A 17,148-nucleotide genomic window follows, 5' to 3' on the forward strand; every position below is an offset into this window, starting at 1 on the left:
ATTGGCAATCCCTATTCTAAGGATGAATATGCGACTTCCCAGCAATAAGAAGCCTCAATCCCTGTCAAGGGAATTTCCCCCGTGAGTAGCCCTAGGGGGCTGTCACTTTCCCATTCCAGGCATCACCTTGGTTTTCATCTGGAGTCCTTAGCCGACAATAATAAAAAGCATTTAGAAAATGTAATGCAACCACATCTTCTAAAGGACTAGCACATGGACACATAAATGAAAGAATCCTCTTTTTTGCCCTGACTGAGAAGAACAAGTTACTTACCAACTGGTAACGTTCTTTCAACTGGATGTTCCTCCAACGTATTCCTCATCTTAGATGTATTCGCTCAGCTTGTCAGATGTCGTTGAGTCGAAGTCCCTCAAAGGCCTCCGTTGAGGGTTACGTCAACGGGTATACAAGTAGCACGCGCGGCACCCGTTGGCCTCAGTTCTGTTTTTCCCCCTCTTGCTTTGCTGTATAGATAGTGTAGGTAGCCAGGTGTTAGCCTTGCGAGAGTTGAAGTGGTAATAACACCGGAAAATCTACAAAGGGGTATGATGGGAGGGTGATGAGGAATACATTGGAAAAACGTTGTCGAAAGAACATTACCAGTTGGTAAGTAAATTGTTCTTCGAATGGATTGTGTCCTCCAACGTATTCCTCATCTTCGATGGACTCCCAAAGCAATGTAAAAAGCTCTCTGGAGTAGAGAGTAGATTTTAAAAAAAAAAAAAAAAAAAAAAAAATATATTATATATATATATATTATGTAGGTGAATATAATACTGCTTTACCAAAAGCAAACTCTTTTGACTAAGTTGCTGCTTCACAAATAGATTTTATGGGAACACCTCTTTGAAGGGCTGTCGAAGAGGCGATGCCTCTGTTAGAATGGGCCCTCAAGCCTTCTGGTGGATCTTAGCCCGCCAATCTGTAGCTTTGTGAAATGCAAAGCACAATCCAACGTGATGGGGTTTGTTTTGACACCGATTGACCTAATTTCCTTCCGGTGTAGCCAATGAAAAGTTGATTATCCACTCTAAGCTTGGAGAGCCTAAAAATGTAAAAGCTTAGAGCTCTTCTCGGGTCCAGTCTGTGCAATCTTTCCTCCTTCTTACTGGGATGAGGTGGAGGATAGAACGCGGGCAGAATAATTCTGATTTAAATGGAAATCAGACAACTTTAGGTAAGAATTAGGGTTTAACCCTCAATGCAACTCTGTCCCTGTGGAACACAGTATAGGGTGGCCCAGAAGACAGTCACTCACTCTTTGTGCAGATGTTAAAGCAACCAAGAAAACAGTTTTCAACGTTAGTAATCATAATGGACATGTGTGAAAGAGTTCAAAAGGGGCACACATTGGTTAGTCCCTTTAAGAATTGTATTATCAAAGGAATTAGGAACACTCTTCCGAAGAGCGCTTGAAGATGGAAAGCGCTACAAGATGGCCTTTAATGGCCCCAAAATTGAGACCTCTATGAGCCAATGATAAGAGAAAGATAATACTTCTGGAATAGGACACAGAAAAGGATCAAAATTATTTTCCCTGCACCAGTTGCAAAACTTCTTCCAGCGGCAACGGTACAAAGATTTTGTTGCTGGCCTCCCGCCGAAAGCAACACCTCCATGACGTCATCCGGAAGGTCCCAATCCTTGCATCTCAGCCTTTCAGATACAAAGCATGAAGGTTGAGAGTCCTGACCTCTGGATGGAGAACCTTGCCCTCCATTTGGGAGAGAAGGTCCTCTCTCTGAGGAAGACCTAACAGAGGACAGATGGACATTTCTACAAGGTTGGGGTACCACGTTCTCGTGGCCCAATCCGTGGCAATTAGGATCATGCAGTTTCTGAACCGTCTTAATCTCCTGATGACTTGAGGAATGATGGGAATTGGAGGGAAGGCGTATAGCAGTGGGATGTTCCACTCCACCACGAACGCGCCCCCTAGGGCTACTCACGGGGGAAATTCCCTTGAGCAATACTATTCGCACTTCCGGTTGATTCCGGTCACAACAAGTCTACTTGAGGGGTTGCCCAAAAGGTGAAGATCTCCTGAAGGACTTCCTGAGCCAGTTCCCACTTGTGGGACACCATACTCTGCCTGCTCAGAGCGTCCGCCGTCATATTCTCCTCCCCAGCTAGATGAACTGCCGTTAAGAAGGTTCCTTCTTGAATTGCCCAATACCAGAGCCTCATTGCGCCTCTGCACAGAGGTGGTGACCCTACATCTCCTCTTATGTTTAGGTAATGCATGGCCACTGTGTTGTCCGTCATTATCAGGACATTTTGTCCCTTGACAGCTGGCAGAAAAGCCTTCAGCGCTGGTCTGATTGCTCTCAGCTCTAAAAGGTTGATGTGTAGTTTGGACTCCGATGGAGACCAACAACCGCTGATTGTCAGATCGTTGGCATGATTTCCCCACCCCATGAGTGAGGCGTCCGTCACTACTGTAATCTCCGGCCATGGTTGCCAAAAATGTTCTCCTTTTAGGATGTTCTCTGTGCAAGTACACCATAGAAGATCCTACCGAACCTTGTTCGGAATCTGAAGGAGATCCGTCAATTGTCCTGAGAACTGGGACCATTGAGTCTTTAGAGCCCATTGAAGGGATCCCATTCTCAGGTGTGCTTCTGACACCAGGAAAATGCAGGATGCCATGAGGCCAAGCAACCTCAAGAAGTCAAAGGCCTGGAGATTTTGGGCATTTTGGAATTTGGAAACCATCTGAAGAATGTCAACTTCTTGGGAGGCAAGCTCTTTCCCAATGATGTGTCTAGTACAGACCCTATGTACTGGAGCTGTTGGGAAGGTGTCATTTGTGCCTTCTTGAAATTGAGGGAGAAGCCCAGTCTGTGAAGGAAGTGGCAGGTGACTTTCAGATGATCCAGAGATTGCTCAGCAGAAGGCGCCCTTATCAACCAATCGTCCAGGTAGGGGTAGACGTGAATCCCCCCTCTCCTGAGGTGCGCTGCCACCACTGCCATCAACTTGGTGAAGACCCTCGGGCGGATGTCAACCCGAACGGTAGGACTCGAAACTGATAATGCGAGTCGCCAACCGCGAACCTCAGGTATTTTCTGTGCTTGAGATGGGTTGGCACATGAAAATAAGCATCCTGAAGCTCCAATGACACCAACCAATCCTGAAGTTGAAGGGCCTGAAGGATCTGAGAAAGAGTAACCATCTTGAACTTGCCCTTCCTGAGGAACTTGTTCAAGCCTCTTAAGTCCAAGATGGATCTCAGTCCTCTGTCCTTTTTGGGGATCAAAAAATATGGGGAGTACCATCACTTGTTCCTCTCTGCTACAGGTTCTGTAGCACCTTTCTCTAGCAGGGTTAAAACTTCCTGCTGTAGGAGCGGGTCTGGAAGCTTCAAAGAGTGTCTCCGCGGTGGATTGCTTCGAGGTTGCGTTAGAAAAGGAAGGCAGTAACCTTGGGCTATTATTTCTAGAGCCCAAACATCTGAAGTAATGGCTCGCCATTCTTGCAGATGCTGCGACAGCCTGCCTCCTACAGGTGTCTTGTGATGCAAGTCCTCAAAGTGGTTTTGTGGCGGTTGCTGCAGCTGCTGATGGCTTAGCATGTTTTCCTCGTCCACCAAGAGTTGCTTTTCTCTGGCCTCTTTGACTGGTCATTCCTCTGGACTTTCCATATGAGGAGTAATAACGATAAGATCGTCCCCTCCAAGATTGTCCTGATGCACGAAAAGGCTTAGTTTGCCCAATAGCAGCTCCTAAATATTTGGCAGCCGCTTTTGAGGTCTGCAACCTCTCAAGGCTCTTGTCAGCCTTGTTGCCGAAAAGGTAAGACCCGTCAAAGGGCATGTTCAAAAGACTGTTTTGCACATTTGGTGAGAAACCAGACTTTCGCAACCACGCAAATCTGCGCATCACCGTGCTAGTGGCCATGGACCTGCTCCCACTATCTGCAGTGTCCAATCCAGACTGAAGGGATTCCTGTATAGCCTCCTTTCCATCTCGAATGATGGCTAGGAATTCTTCCTTTTCTTCCCCTTCTGGTATGTGCTCCGCCGTCATTGCAATGCACTCCCACAGAGTGTATGAAAATTTTGCCAAGGCACATGTCGAGTTGGCCGATTTTAGCGCCATACTCACAGATGAAAATACCTTGAGTGCCCAACCATCCACACGCTTGTCGTCCCTATCCGGAGGGATGGAAGGGTACGCCACCTTATTTTAAGCGATGGCTGCCTGGACCACCAGACTCTCTGGAGTAGGGTGTTTGGACAGATAGCCGGGGTCGCTACTGGAAGGGCGGTATTTTGAAGTGAGGGACTTATTCACAGGAGGAACGGAGCCCTGGGTATCTCAATTTTTGGCCACCCTATTTTGTAAGGCTACATGGAAGGGTAAAATTGGATCTTCGGTGGGACCATGATCCAATGTGTCAGTCAGGTCATCCTGGATGTACTGAGTTGGTGGTTTAGCTCATCCTGAATAATCAACTACCTTTATCATCAGCTGCCTGTATGAGGGACTGGCATGTTCCCCTGGTTCTAGTCTGCCAAAATCTGTCTTAGGTGAAGTGTCAATTCCACTTGCGTTAAGCAAGATTTCCACTAGATCCCTCATTCTGCTTTCCTCAGAAATCAGACATTCTGGGACATTAGGGGTGCCATACTCTGGGTCAAAAGGAACCTCTTCCTCCTCCTCAGACCTCTATTGTTCTTCAAAAATTGAAGTTAAGGACTTAAAATATTCTTTCCTTGGCAGAGGTTTATACATTTTTTCTGGAGGAGGTGTTGCAGAAGAGACTGAAGGCTTTGCAGTCTTTGCAGCTTTTTCTTTTGCTGCTATTTTGACAGTTTCTGGCTGAATTGAAGCCTTTGAAACATTCGACGCGAGGGCTTCGGGGTCGACGTAGACAAAAGGCGTTGATGGTGCCGACAAAATAGTAGTTGTTGACAGAGCTGGCTTTGAGGGCATCGAGACACTCTTCAAAGGCTCGCCCTTCGAGGTGTGTCGGGTTCCAGACGGCGTCTGTGACCTCAAGCGGTCGACTCGAGAAATCTTTTTCGCTCGGGGTCCTGGATGGTTACCGATCTTTCCTCCTTCGATCACCCGGGCTCTAGGCCGCGTGAAGGTCAGAATGGTAACGCTCCCGGTCGGCTTCCAAGGAAGGCGGCGGACCGAGGCTTAGCCTTTTCAAAAACCTCCATCATTTTAATTCTAAATGCTTTCCATTCTTCGGCGGAAGAATGTTTTGTGGGGCATTTCATTCTCTTGGGGGATTCGTGCGAAGACGAGGTGGAAGGGGACCGGTGGCGTCTTTTTTTAGACTTCTGCATCAAAGACGGAGAGTGGTGTGAACCACTTCAGTACCTAGACCTATGCATTTGCCTTTCACGTCGAGGAGATTTCTCCTCATTCGATCTCGACTTGACGCTTGAGGCTTTTCAGTCGGGTTTTCGACCTACCTGTAATTTTCCCTTCCTCTCTCTCAAGGCCTTGCCCGTCATTGCCTGACACTTCGTACAGGCCTCCATGTCGTGACCTTCACCGAGGCACCACAGACATTCTCGGTGCGGATCCGTGATCGACATTTTGGACACGCAGGATTTACATTTCTTGAACCACGACAGCAGGGTAGTCGGGGTCGACGATGAGGACATCTCGAATATCTACTTCACAATAACTGCGTCACAGAACTATCGAGGCGCGCCAAGTCTCTGAAGCAACACGTACTGCGAAAAAAAACGGAACTGAGGCCAACGCGTGCTACTTGTATACCCGATGACGTCCCCCTCGATGGAGGCCTTCGAGGGACTTCGACTCGACATAGACGCACGGCGCCCTCTGCTGAGAAAAATTTCCGTAGCAGCTAAAGCTGGGCGAATACATCTAAGATGAGGAATATGTTAGAGGACACAATCCATTCGAAATGAAGTTTTCTGTTAGATGTTTCTGGATTAATATCATCAGAAAACTAGGCTTCTATATTTTATTGGATGCTTAATGAAACAATTGTAGAGTGTATGTAATGCTGTTTTATATAAGAAATCATACCTACATGCATAGTGGTATAAAAGCATCCCATCCCTAGGTACTCGAAAAAAACCACAAGTACATATAAAAACCGTGGCCCTTTCAGAGGAATGATAGCTAAAGAGGTGCGACTCATCTCACTTTACGATGATTTAGCAGACAGTATATATAGTTGAGAACCCATATTTTGAAGACCCAATAGACGTTAATTTTTGGGAGGCTATGCTGTAATGAGATCGGATCTAACAGTCATAGGCTTGCAGGTCAAGAGATATGAGCCACACCACAGGAGGACGTCTCACTTACCTTTCTTCTATAGTATGTTCAGCATTCAAATAAAGCATTTGCCTGTTTAATTTTGCAAAGAGATTCTGAGGCGTCTTCACAACTTTTAATGTGTGTGAGCTTTAACAGACTGCACATCTTTATTAGATAATACGAGTGCTCATCTCTCTCACTATACCACATTTCTGTATACTTGTTGATTTTCAAATACCCCCGACTATATCAAAGCCACAACTGTACAGAATAGTGGATTATCTCTTCATACAGAAGTGGGAGTTGGCCATCACTGTTTATTGGTCCAATACAGTAAGAGCTTAGTCCTGAGTGTTCCAATAACACAGGAGGCGTGAGTGTTTGCTACTGCAAATTAGTGTTGCAGGACTCTTTTCACTGCTTACCTCCTCAGATCCGTAGCCAAAAGGTTTGGGGTGGGTAGAATGGTCACATGTGCAACCAAGCCTTCTCTTTTTGGGATTCCACTCTAAAGCCGATTTGTTAACTTCTAGATCTGCCAAAATGGATACACATCTTGTTGAATTGCTTGTATGTTATTCCATTAGCTTCAGAATAAAAACACTCCTGCTACTCACAAAATGGAGTTGTGAACATGTTGTACTGCAAATGAGCCTATCATCACAAGGTATGCGTCCTCGTAGCACCCAAACTGAACATTTAAATATTGTATTTCCGGCTCTAACAGCCCGTACGGGTGCACTGCATGTTTAGTGAAATCTGAAATGGTCACTCAACATTTTTAAACCACCTGCCCCTGCACAACATGAAGGATAACAATGAAGGCTTTGTGTATTTTATACAAAGTCAGTGCAGTCCTCAAGTCACCAATCACCAATAGAGCTATTTATTCGAACTACTCTCTTTACCTTGATGACTTTCTATCATACAGATTTTCAGCATGGGAGGCTGGTCAGCATGGAATCATCAGAAACCGGGCGGCATTGATGGATTGCACAAATATGCACAGAAAGAAAGGGGACAACCTACAGCCCCAGTCACCAACACAAAAATCACAACGAGCAAGCCCAGCTCGTTGCATTCTAATTAACTGAGTTTTGAGCTTCTGGTCAGAAGGAAAGGAAGAAAGGCAGACATAGCGTTGGAAAAATAGTATACAGTTACTTATATTGCAAGTCTTACACATCTCTGTTTTAGAAGTATGTTCTTTAGTAAGATGTTTTTGGCAGAGACCATGTATCACAGAAAGGTGCCCCAGAGATTAGACATATCATCCAGAAGTTTGAACTTCATCTCACATTTCCAAGATGTGTTGAATAACTGTCTTGGAAACATAACCAGCAAGTTCTCGTCAACAAAACGGAATTGCAAAGGTGTGATGAAGTCTCCTGCCTAACTCTGGGAACATCCAGTGTAGCGTCGTGACCAAGGGTAACTAGTGACTCCCCCAGCAAACGGATGATGGGTATGAGATGATCCCTTGGTCACCCAGACATACTCTTCGTCCAAGACCGTAAAAGAAGACCATTTAATGACTTTCATTTAAGGGAAACAGCTACGACAACTAGGGGATTCAAACAGTATAGTAGAATGTTATAATATAATGCTCTCCCTGTTCTTATAAAGAAGTACTTTATATATTCCCAGCGCAGAGTAATTTTTGCCTTTTAAGAGTACCAAACAATCTAGCGAAGGAATTTAATCCTTTTGGTGATAACAAGCATCAACTTGATCAGATATCAAAAGCCCATCAGATTTTCTTAACGCACTCATTCAGAAAACCCACATAGACTCGCAAAGCACACCACACTTTCGTATAACTGCACAGCAAGACTACTCTAGAAACCAATGCCAAATGCGTTTCCCTGAAGTGCAAGCACAGAACTCATGTAGAGAAATCAGACTACTTTCAAAAATGTGTTCACTTCACATACCATTGGAGCAGGTGCACGCTCTTTTGTCACTAGGACACAGAGAATACTCTAGGCTGCCTGCAGCAGCCGCACCACACAATTAGTGAAAGTAAAATCCATTTGTATCAGCCTTTTAACCCCTTAAAAACGGTACCTCAAATGTGTGGGTGCACTGACCTGGGTGCAAAGGGAAAAGACTAAATCACTGGTACACCAAACGCCTGGGGAAGACTAGATTTGGCCTTATGGAAAACCTACAGATTTGGACCTTGCATTTCACAGCCACCAAGGAAAACAATGAACCCCATGCATTTCTGAAAAGACGCCTGTGGTAATCCAAAGAGGTCTCAAAATGGTGGAAAAAAGATAATTGAGACATCTGCAACCAGGCAACCACCGAAACATGCGTGCAACACCACTTGTCCTACCTTCCCATGTTCCCACAGGTTTCCCGATGAAAACGGTATCGCACATGTGTGGGCGCAAAGGGACAAGGCTAAACCATTGATACACTGAACGCCCTGGGGAAGACTGGAGTTGGCTTTCTGAAAAACCCACAGATTTGGGCCTGGCATGTCACAACCACCATGGTAAACATGGAAAAACCCATGCGACGTCTGTGGGAGTCCAAAGAGGTCTCACTTGCACATGTCGCGCTACAATTTATTACCCAGAATGCCTTGAAAAGTCCAAAATGTATGGAAAAAAGCAAACTTTTGAGACATTTGCAACCAGGTAACAACCAAAACATGAGTGGCAACATGTCCTACCTTCGTATATTCCCACAGGTGTCCCAATGAAAACAGTATCTCATGTGTGGGTGCACTGACCTGGGCACAAAGGGAAAAGGCTAAACCACTGGTACACCGAACGCCCTGGGGAAGACTTGATTTGGCCTTCTGGACAACCCACACATTTGGGTCTGGGGTGTCAGCCACCAAGGAAAACAGGGAACCCCGGCAGGGTCCCCTTCTCTCCCTGGAGGGAAAACCTGTAATGTAGCATGGCCAGAGCACCAGGACAGCCGGGGGTGTTGCCCCAGGCCTTGGGTGCCTGCCTCCAATGTTGGTCGACCGTCCACAAATCCAGCAGAAGTCCTAGGTAGCCCCGGCAGGGTCACCATCCCTCCCCAGAGGGAAAAGCTGGAACGCAGCCAACCAGAGCTCTAGGACCGCCAAAGCTCCAGGACAGTCAGGGGTGATGTCCCCGGCCATGGGCGCCTGTCAACAATGTGGTTCGACCGTCCCCAAGTCCAGCACCGGTCTCAGGGTGCCCCGGCAGGGTCACAAACCTTCTCCTGGGAAAATACTGCAACACAGCCCGGCCAGAACTGCAAAGCGGTTGGAGCAGCTGCCCCTGATCTTGGGTGCCTATCTTGCATGTGGGTCGAAGATCCCGAAGTCCAGCTACAGTCCCAGTGAGCCCCGGCAGGGCCGCATCCCTCCCCGGAGGCAAAAGCTGTAACGCAGCCCAGCCAGAGCTCTAGGATGGCCGGGGGTGCTGGTCCTGGCCGTCTGCCTCGCACATGGGTAAACCCCCCCCCCCCCACCCCCCCCCCCCCCCGAGTCCAGCAGCGGTCATGGGCAACCCAGCAGGATCCCTGTCATTCCCCGGGGAGAAATTCTAACGCGGCACGGCCAGAAGCCCAAACGAGGGTACTAGCCCCGGTCTTGAGCGCATTTCTCCTATTTGGGTCGCCCGCCCCCCCCCCCCACCCCCAGGCCCAGCGGTGGTCCCAGGGAGCCCACGGCACGGTCCCCATCCCTTCCTAGGGGGGAAAAACTCCAACGTGGCCTGACCAGAGATCCAGGACAGTCGAGGAGGGGGGGGGACTGTGATGGGCAACGGGTGAACCACCACCCCCCCCCCCCAAAATATTTTCTCTGTTGGCTTAGTGCTCCTTATTACTGCTTCCCATGGTTGGCAACAAATGGGACCAGACCCCCAATGAAGGCCACCTTCCAGGGAAGCAGCAAGGGATTGCCCCTCCCTGATGGGATTTCTGGGGGGGCTGGCCCACAGTCACAGGGCCAGCTCCCTGATGCCCCTAAGTGTGCCTCTGGCAAAATTGCCCTATGTTGTTTTGTCTTCCTTGGGGGGAAATGGGTGCAAAACAGCACTACAAAAAAAGCAAAATATTATGTTGTAGAGTTGCCATTTTTCATGGTTGAGGGCGGGGGCGGATTGGCCTGGAAGGGACCCACCCGTGGGGCCAAACCCCAAGATCATATCCCTGGTGGCCTAGTGGTCCTTGCACCTTCCCAGGGGTGGCAAAACAGGGCCAGGATTTCTGGGGGGCTGGCCCACAGGCACAGGGTCAGCTCCCTAATGCCCCAAGCGAGTCCCTTTGGCAAATGGCTTTTTTTTTGCCTTCCTCTGGGGCAAACTGGTTCAAAACAGCATCATCTGCCCCCAAAAAAGGCAGAATATTGTGCAACTTTTTCTTTGGGTGGGGCTGCGGGGGCTGTTCGGCTTAGCACCCCCACCCTCCAAATCAATTCCCTGGTGCTCCAGTGGTGATTGCTGGTCGAGGATCGTTCGATCCTGGACCAGCAATCTCCTTGAGTGAGGGCTTGTTGGAAAGGGGAGAGTTTTCCCTTTCCAATGAGCCCTCACTCAAGGACATCAGCATAGAAATGCCCAAACAGCACGCAAAAGCGTGGCTGCTAAAATTTGCATGCATGTAAATATCACTTCCTGATGACGTCAGCCCACGTAGTGTGCAACATCATGGTGACACCACCCCCGACCCCAGACCTCCAGACACGGAAGGGGAAGTCCCCCCCTTCACCACCTGGGGGTCGAGGGAAATTGGTGCTGCAACAGGGGGGGGCATCCACTCCCCACCCCCACAACCCAAGAGGTGAGTAGTGCAGAGGCGAGCTATATCGTCCTCTGCACTGTGAAGGTTGCGCAGAGGCCGATATAGCTCGTCCTCCGATCTGGCTCCAAACTTCAAAAATAAACACAGGTAAATCAATTTGGTACAGCCAGTCACAGACCCTCTGTCATTCTCACCCACAGTTGCAAACCCTCATGGGAAGATCAGCGCGCGGGGATGGGCTGCAGGGCTAGATAAACTCTGAATTACAGGAAGGCAGTGTGGGTGTTTGGAGTAGGACATGGTGTCAGAGGTTTGCAGTGACTTCAGTATGGGTAGGATTTGGGGGTCAACGTCAGGGAGAGGGTGTGAGGGCAACATCAAGGAGAGGGCGTGAGGGCAACATCAAGAAGAGAAGTGTCAGAAAGCTAGTGTGGACATTGCAAACAAGATTAGGAAGGTCTGAGGGCACATTTAACCCAATGCTGGGGCTACTGGCAAGACCCTGATCTGAAGCGGTGAAGCTCACAGTGAGAAGAGGAACAAGCATGCAACGTCAAAAAGTAGCAGGAGCAACAAGGTGGTTAAGAGGGAGGACAGGAACCGAGTAGGGGGGAGGTAACGAGCCCTTTTAAACTTCCCGGTGGAAATTGGGGGAGGATAACCCAGTTGGCTGCATTTGAAAGCTGAAGTAAAGCTCCATCCCCATCTAGACCTCCCAGAGTTCACCCAGTGAAGTCTACAACTACAAGGTAAACTGGAGGGGGTTATCCTACCAACTACCAGGAAGATGATGAAAGAAACTAAGACTACCCTTGAGACTAAGTGACAGGACAAACCCTAAAGCATGTGACCTTTATCGGGAAGCCCTCACAATATTGGAACTGTTAGAAAGAGACTAACCTGACATGCTTTCTGAGTTTGATGCAGCGGAGTTACGTTTGTAAGTAAAATAAAATCTGTTCTAACTTAAGAATTGCGTTCGCCCCCTTTGGGGACCCCCATATAGCTATATGCCAACTGTCACAAAGCAGAAAAGGACCCATACCAGGAAGATGGACGATTGCAACAAGCCTTGCACATGCTTCAACATATACCTCAAAATCAGTAAAGGCACAGTAGTCTGAAAGGTGGAGATGGGAAACAGCTGGATGAGAGTGGAAAACTCCCACCGAAGAGACAAATATAGAGCAGAGTTTCTTCTGGTCTATGAAGTGAATGTTGAGAAGGAATTAGCGTTATTGAGATTCAAAGCCAGAGCATGCCACAAATTGAACATAAACTCACTAAAAGCTCTTACTAGCGTTTATGAAGAGAGCTCTGAAAACTGGTCCAAAACAACCTCTTTTTATTGTAAACTGTCCAAACTGTCTCTATTAATTACAGATGAAATGAAAGGATGTAAAACTTGAGTATGTTACAGCACAAAAGCATTACAGATATTAAATACATGATAATGTCTAACCCATTTCAAATAAAACATTGGTAAATGCAGTCCACTCCATTTACAGAGCCTATGCAGCGAAGAAAGAAAAGGAATTGAAAGGAAAAACTTGCTTATGCTCTCAAAGAGAGTCAGCTTTTAGTTAAATTTCAAATCTTCATTTTAGTCTAAAATAAACAATGAGAGTAATTTCCAAATAACAAATCCGTGCAATCCAATTAATGAGCAATTGTGGATGCATCATTTTAGTCAACTTTATGACACACCCCCTGCCCCCGTAAAAAGCAATAATTTGGTCTATCATCTCTGAAAGTTAACTTTATACATCATTCTTGATAGGGAGCCGATCCATGAAATTATTCACAAAAGTAAACCTAGTCGTATCCCGGGACCGGACGGCCTTCCACACATTACTCTTAAGGGAAATCCTGAAAATTGGTCAAACATTTGACTAAATCTTTTTGACATAAATATAAAAATAGTACTACTCCATGGTCTTATTCTTCGCGAGTTGGAATGATGTTCCACTAATACTGCCCATATTGACATTATCCAATTGGGCTTTGGGACAAATTTGGGGACGATGCTTAATGGCTAAATACTTGGTTAAACTTGTGGCCAATTTTTTTGGCCTTTTTCGATCTAACCAACACATTCGATAATCTTCTATGGACCAAATTAGACAAATGGGGCTGCAGATCTTCTCTACTTAGTATTTAAATATATCTGCAGTCTGACACAATGGTACAAGTAGGGGTTACACCGAAGGGGGAAATGTCTAGACCTTTTTCCACATTTCCACTATTCGAGGTCTACGCCAGGGTTGCATCTTGGCGCCAGCACTTTCTAACTTAATTATGATTTGAAAGAAGCTTTTCCAGATGCAAGACTTTCTCCCATACCTTGGGACTAAAGCATTGAATTATTTAGCACATGCGGATGATCAGGTCCTTTTTGACCAGATCCCTACAGGGCTCCAGCAATCCCTCAATGCTTCATCTATTTATGTGCAAAGAAATTAACTAGAAATACACTGTTAAATCATCAAAACCTGTAACATTTTCTGCTTGCAAAAGAACCCTGTAAGTATCATTGGACAGTGAATAAAGAAAGACTTGAAGTGGTGGAATCTTTTGTCTATCTTGGTTCCTTTATAGAAACAAGGCCTTCCAATTATTATAAAACACACAAGATTGAAGCCAAGAAGAGAACATTAGCTGTCAAAGCAAGGAAGGTCCATGCAAATTTTGGATGCTTTTCAGTACTTCCAGTATTTAAATTTTAGAAGCAGAAACAGGTCCCGCGTATCAGCGTATGAGGAAGAGGAAGAGTTAACAGATCTTAAAGTGCTACCGATATGGACCATGCTTGAGGGTATATTTCTGAGATATGTCTTAATACTCCCCAATGAAAAAACACTGTAGGCTAACCTCTAGCATTCAAATTTAAATTAAGAAACAATGTTTATTTAAGAAAGTGCATAAAAACAGAACACAGCATTTTCTTTGTAGAGACCACTGCTCAGCATAATAAGTGCCATTGCATAACCCTCAAACATTCCCATCAACCACAATCACCACACTCATTCCACATATCTACAAAATACCTTGAATACAAGTCATAATTATAACTTGATTGACAATTCTGTAATTTAGGTCCACGTAGGACCTGGTGTGTCACAACCTATCACTTTAAATTCAACCTGCACTGTTAATTCCCTATTGTCAGGTAATCAAATAATAAAAGCATCTATCAAGAAACAAGGGAATTTTATGAACCAACTTTAGTTTGTTTTATCATATCGGCTCAAGTTTCAGCTATAGTGGTCCCCTGACTTCTAATGGACCAGCCTCTTCAGGACAAGACTATTTTGTGTTGACAGGGTAGCATCAATATTTCTACCAAAAGAAATTTAACAAAAAGCCTATAAATGAATAGCAATTCATTCCTATATATACATATTCAAATCTTGGCAACACCATTCGGAACCCACTAGAGTGTGTACTTGTGGTAAAGACTGTGCCCAGAACAGCCCCCAGTGTCACAGTAAGAGAAATGCCGGACTATTAATCATTTAACCCATTGATGTGGGTTCGCAAATTGTGAATCCATCTTTGTTCTAATTTAAACAGCCTGTAAAACCTGGAAGATTTGAATTTGTCCTGATTGACTTGATCAATGATGAGCCATTTTATATAGTCAGCACTGTGCTGTGCTTGCATTTAATGTTTAACTAATGGCGCGGTCAGTGTTTGCGTGCGGATGCGGGTCGATGTTCATTAATTCTGTTCACCGCTTTTATAGGGCTCATGCCAATATATAGCAAATTACAAGGGTATAGTATGGCATACAGCACATTTCTGGTCAGGCAGTTAGTAAATCTACGTAGTTGCTATGTAAATTTGTGATACATAAATGTGGTTGTCCCAGAGGTAAATTGACAGGCATTAGTTACCACATGTGTAATGTCCTGTCATAGGTGCCGAAACATGCCCACAAGATGGTTGTAATGTGTTTTGCCTCAGGGTAGGTGCTCTTGAAATAAATCTGGAATGGACCAAGCTGTCGCGTAAATTCCATCGATGCTTTAAAGCAAACAGAGGGGGAAAGATGGTACATCCAGTGCTTGTAAATAAATTCCAATGTTTGTTAATCCATTTTTTGATTTTTACTTTATGTCTGGACAAAGTTGTTACGCATCATTCGTTATTGTTCAAGGATTCTAACACGAGGGGACAGGAGAGAGTCTATTAGTAAAACATGCTCTTGGCTGCCTGTTTTACTGAATAGCGTGGGTAACCTTGGGATGTGAGTCTGTCCGCTAGTGATTGAGAATGTTGTGCATAATCATTGACATGGGCGCAATTCCTTTGGATCCACAAGAATTGGCCATAAGGTAAATTGTCCTTCAGTGATCGTGGACACTTACTGGTGTGTAGTGACAATGTATTCCTATCGGTCTCTTTTCTGAATAAACTGGTGCAAATCTTACCTTACTGATGGCCAAAGTTCAAGTCGAGGAATGCAAGTATCCCCTTTTGTGAAAATGACATGAAAAAAACAAATTAGGATTGCACTGGTTTATCAGCCCCGGCGGTGCCTGAAGCCAGGTGCCGGAAAAATGGACTCCCCATTCGAGTTGCATTGGACTCATTGTAAATGGGGAGGGCTGTAGCACTGGCACCATTCATAATGGTGATGGTGCTACTGTCAAAGTCTGCAAGTGGGTGCCTTTCCGCCTGCCAGGTCAGATGTGGCGGGGGAAAGGCACCCGGCCGCAAACTTGTACTCTGCTGGTCTGGTAACAGTGGTGCCGGTAAGCCTACCAGCACCATTGTTACCGGACCGGCATGGTTGTTATGAGGCCCATTGTCTATATAGCTCCTCGAGTGTACCAATTGCTGTACAAAGGGGTTATTCCAAATAAAGTATGCTTCAAAATCAGCCAAATAAATGTTGACAAGAGACAGCGCAAATGATCCGCCCATTGCTACTCTTTTTGCAAAAAAAAAAAAAAAAAAAAAAAAGGACATTGTCATACTCAAAGAAATTGCTACATAGAGCTATGTTCAACAACTCCAATATAAACCCAGAGGGAACTACATATGGGGCTGGTCGATTTTCCAATTTTCCTTGGATTGTTGTAAGCGGTTCTTTTTTAGGAATGTTGCTGTATAAGGCTGTGATGTCAAGTGACACTAAAAGATCACTTGTTATATCGAATTCAAGGCCTTCAAAGGCATTAATGGCAGCCATCTTGTCTTTAAGAAAAGAGGGAGGCTTTTTGGGAAAATCGTGCAAACAATATTCAACATACTTACAACCGGTTCCAAAATCGATCCACATAGGGAGATAAGAGTTTTGGATTAAAACGCTATATAAATTCAATAAAATACAAAAATGCAAATACAATGGGACTCCCTGGGGGATTTTCAGAGTCCTTGTGCATTTTTGGAAGGGCATACTTTATAGGAGTGCAGCAGTCACTGGGTGTAAAAAAAAAAAATGGGGCTCTTCTGAGGACAGAAAGTCCAACTCCATCGCTGTGTTACAGAGGGCCTGCAGTTGAATCATTAGCTCCTCAGTTAGATTCACAATAATGTTGACATAATGATCATTGTCATTTATTAAATTAAATACCATGTTCATGTACTGCTCCTTTCCCATAATCACAATGCCACCGCCTTTATCGGCAGGCTTGATGATTATGTCCTTGTTGGTTGACAGCATTTTAAGAGCCTCCCTTTCACTGATAGTCAAATTATGGTGTAGTATATGGTTCGGACGGTCGACCGCCATGGAAGGGAGCTCCCGAAGTACCATGTGTTCAAAAGTCACAATTTCGGATGGGATATCATTGTCACTGGGTGTAAAAGATTTGGATCTAAAGTTTGTGTTAGAATTGTCTGGCCGTCTTCTTTATCCATAAAATATGCTCTTAATCTAACTGACCACATTTATTTTATTAAATAAAATTAAATAAATATAATTTTAAAAAAAAAATAAAATAAAAAATCATTCGCATCAGCTCTATTTTCAAAGCATTCAGGAACACCGTCTGAGTGGGCACCAAGCCTAGTCCTTTGGTCAAAATGCTCCTTTCAGCATCAGTTAAAAAGTTGAAAATCGGGGAGGGGGACTACGGTGGGTACCCCCGTTGTCTGGTGTTGAATGTTTGCAGGAGGCTTAGATATGGATGATGTTCCGCCCTGGTC

The 17,148-nt window shown here is 45.4% G+C and overlaps 1 protein-coding gene across 2 annotated transcripts in view; it reads right to left on the reverse strand.

Annotated features, from left to right (window-relative positions):
- The window catches only part of RAD51C (RAD51 paralog C), a 609,255-nt gene that overhangs the window by 51,187 nt on the left and 540,920 nt on the right, over positions 1–17,148 (reverse strand). The gene's annotated exons all lie outside the window — the stretch shown is intronic.

The sequence above is a fragment of the Ambystoma mexicanum genome, chromosome 9 (assembly GCF_040938575.1).
Source record: "Ambystoma mexicanum isolate Mex_15411 chromosome 9, UKY_AmexF1_1, whole genome shotgun sequence".
Taxonomy (NCBI): Eukaryota; Metazoa; Chordata; class Amphibia; order Caudata; family Ambystomatidae; genus Ambystoma; species Ambystoma mexicanum.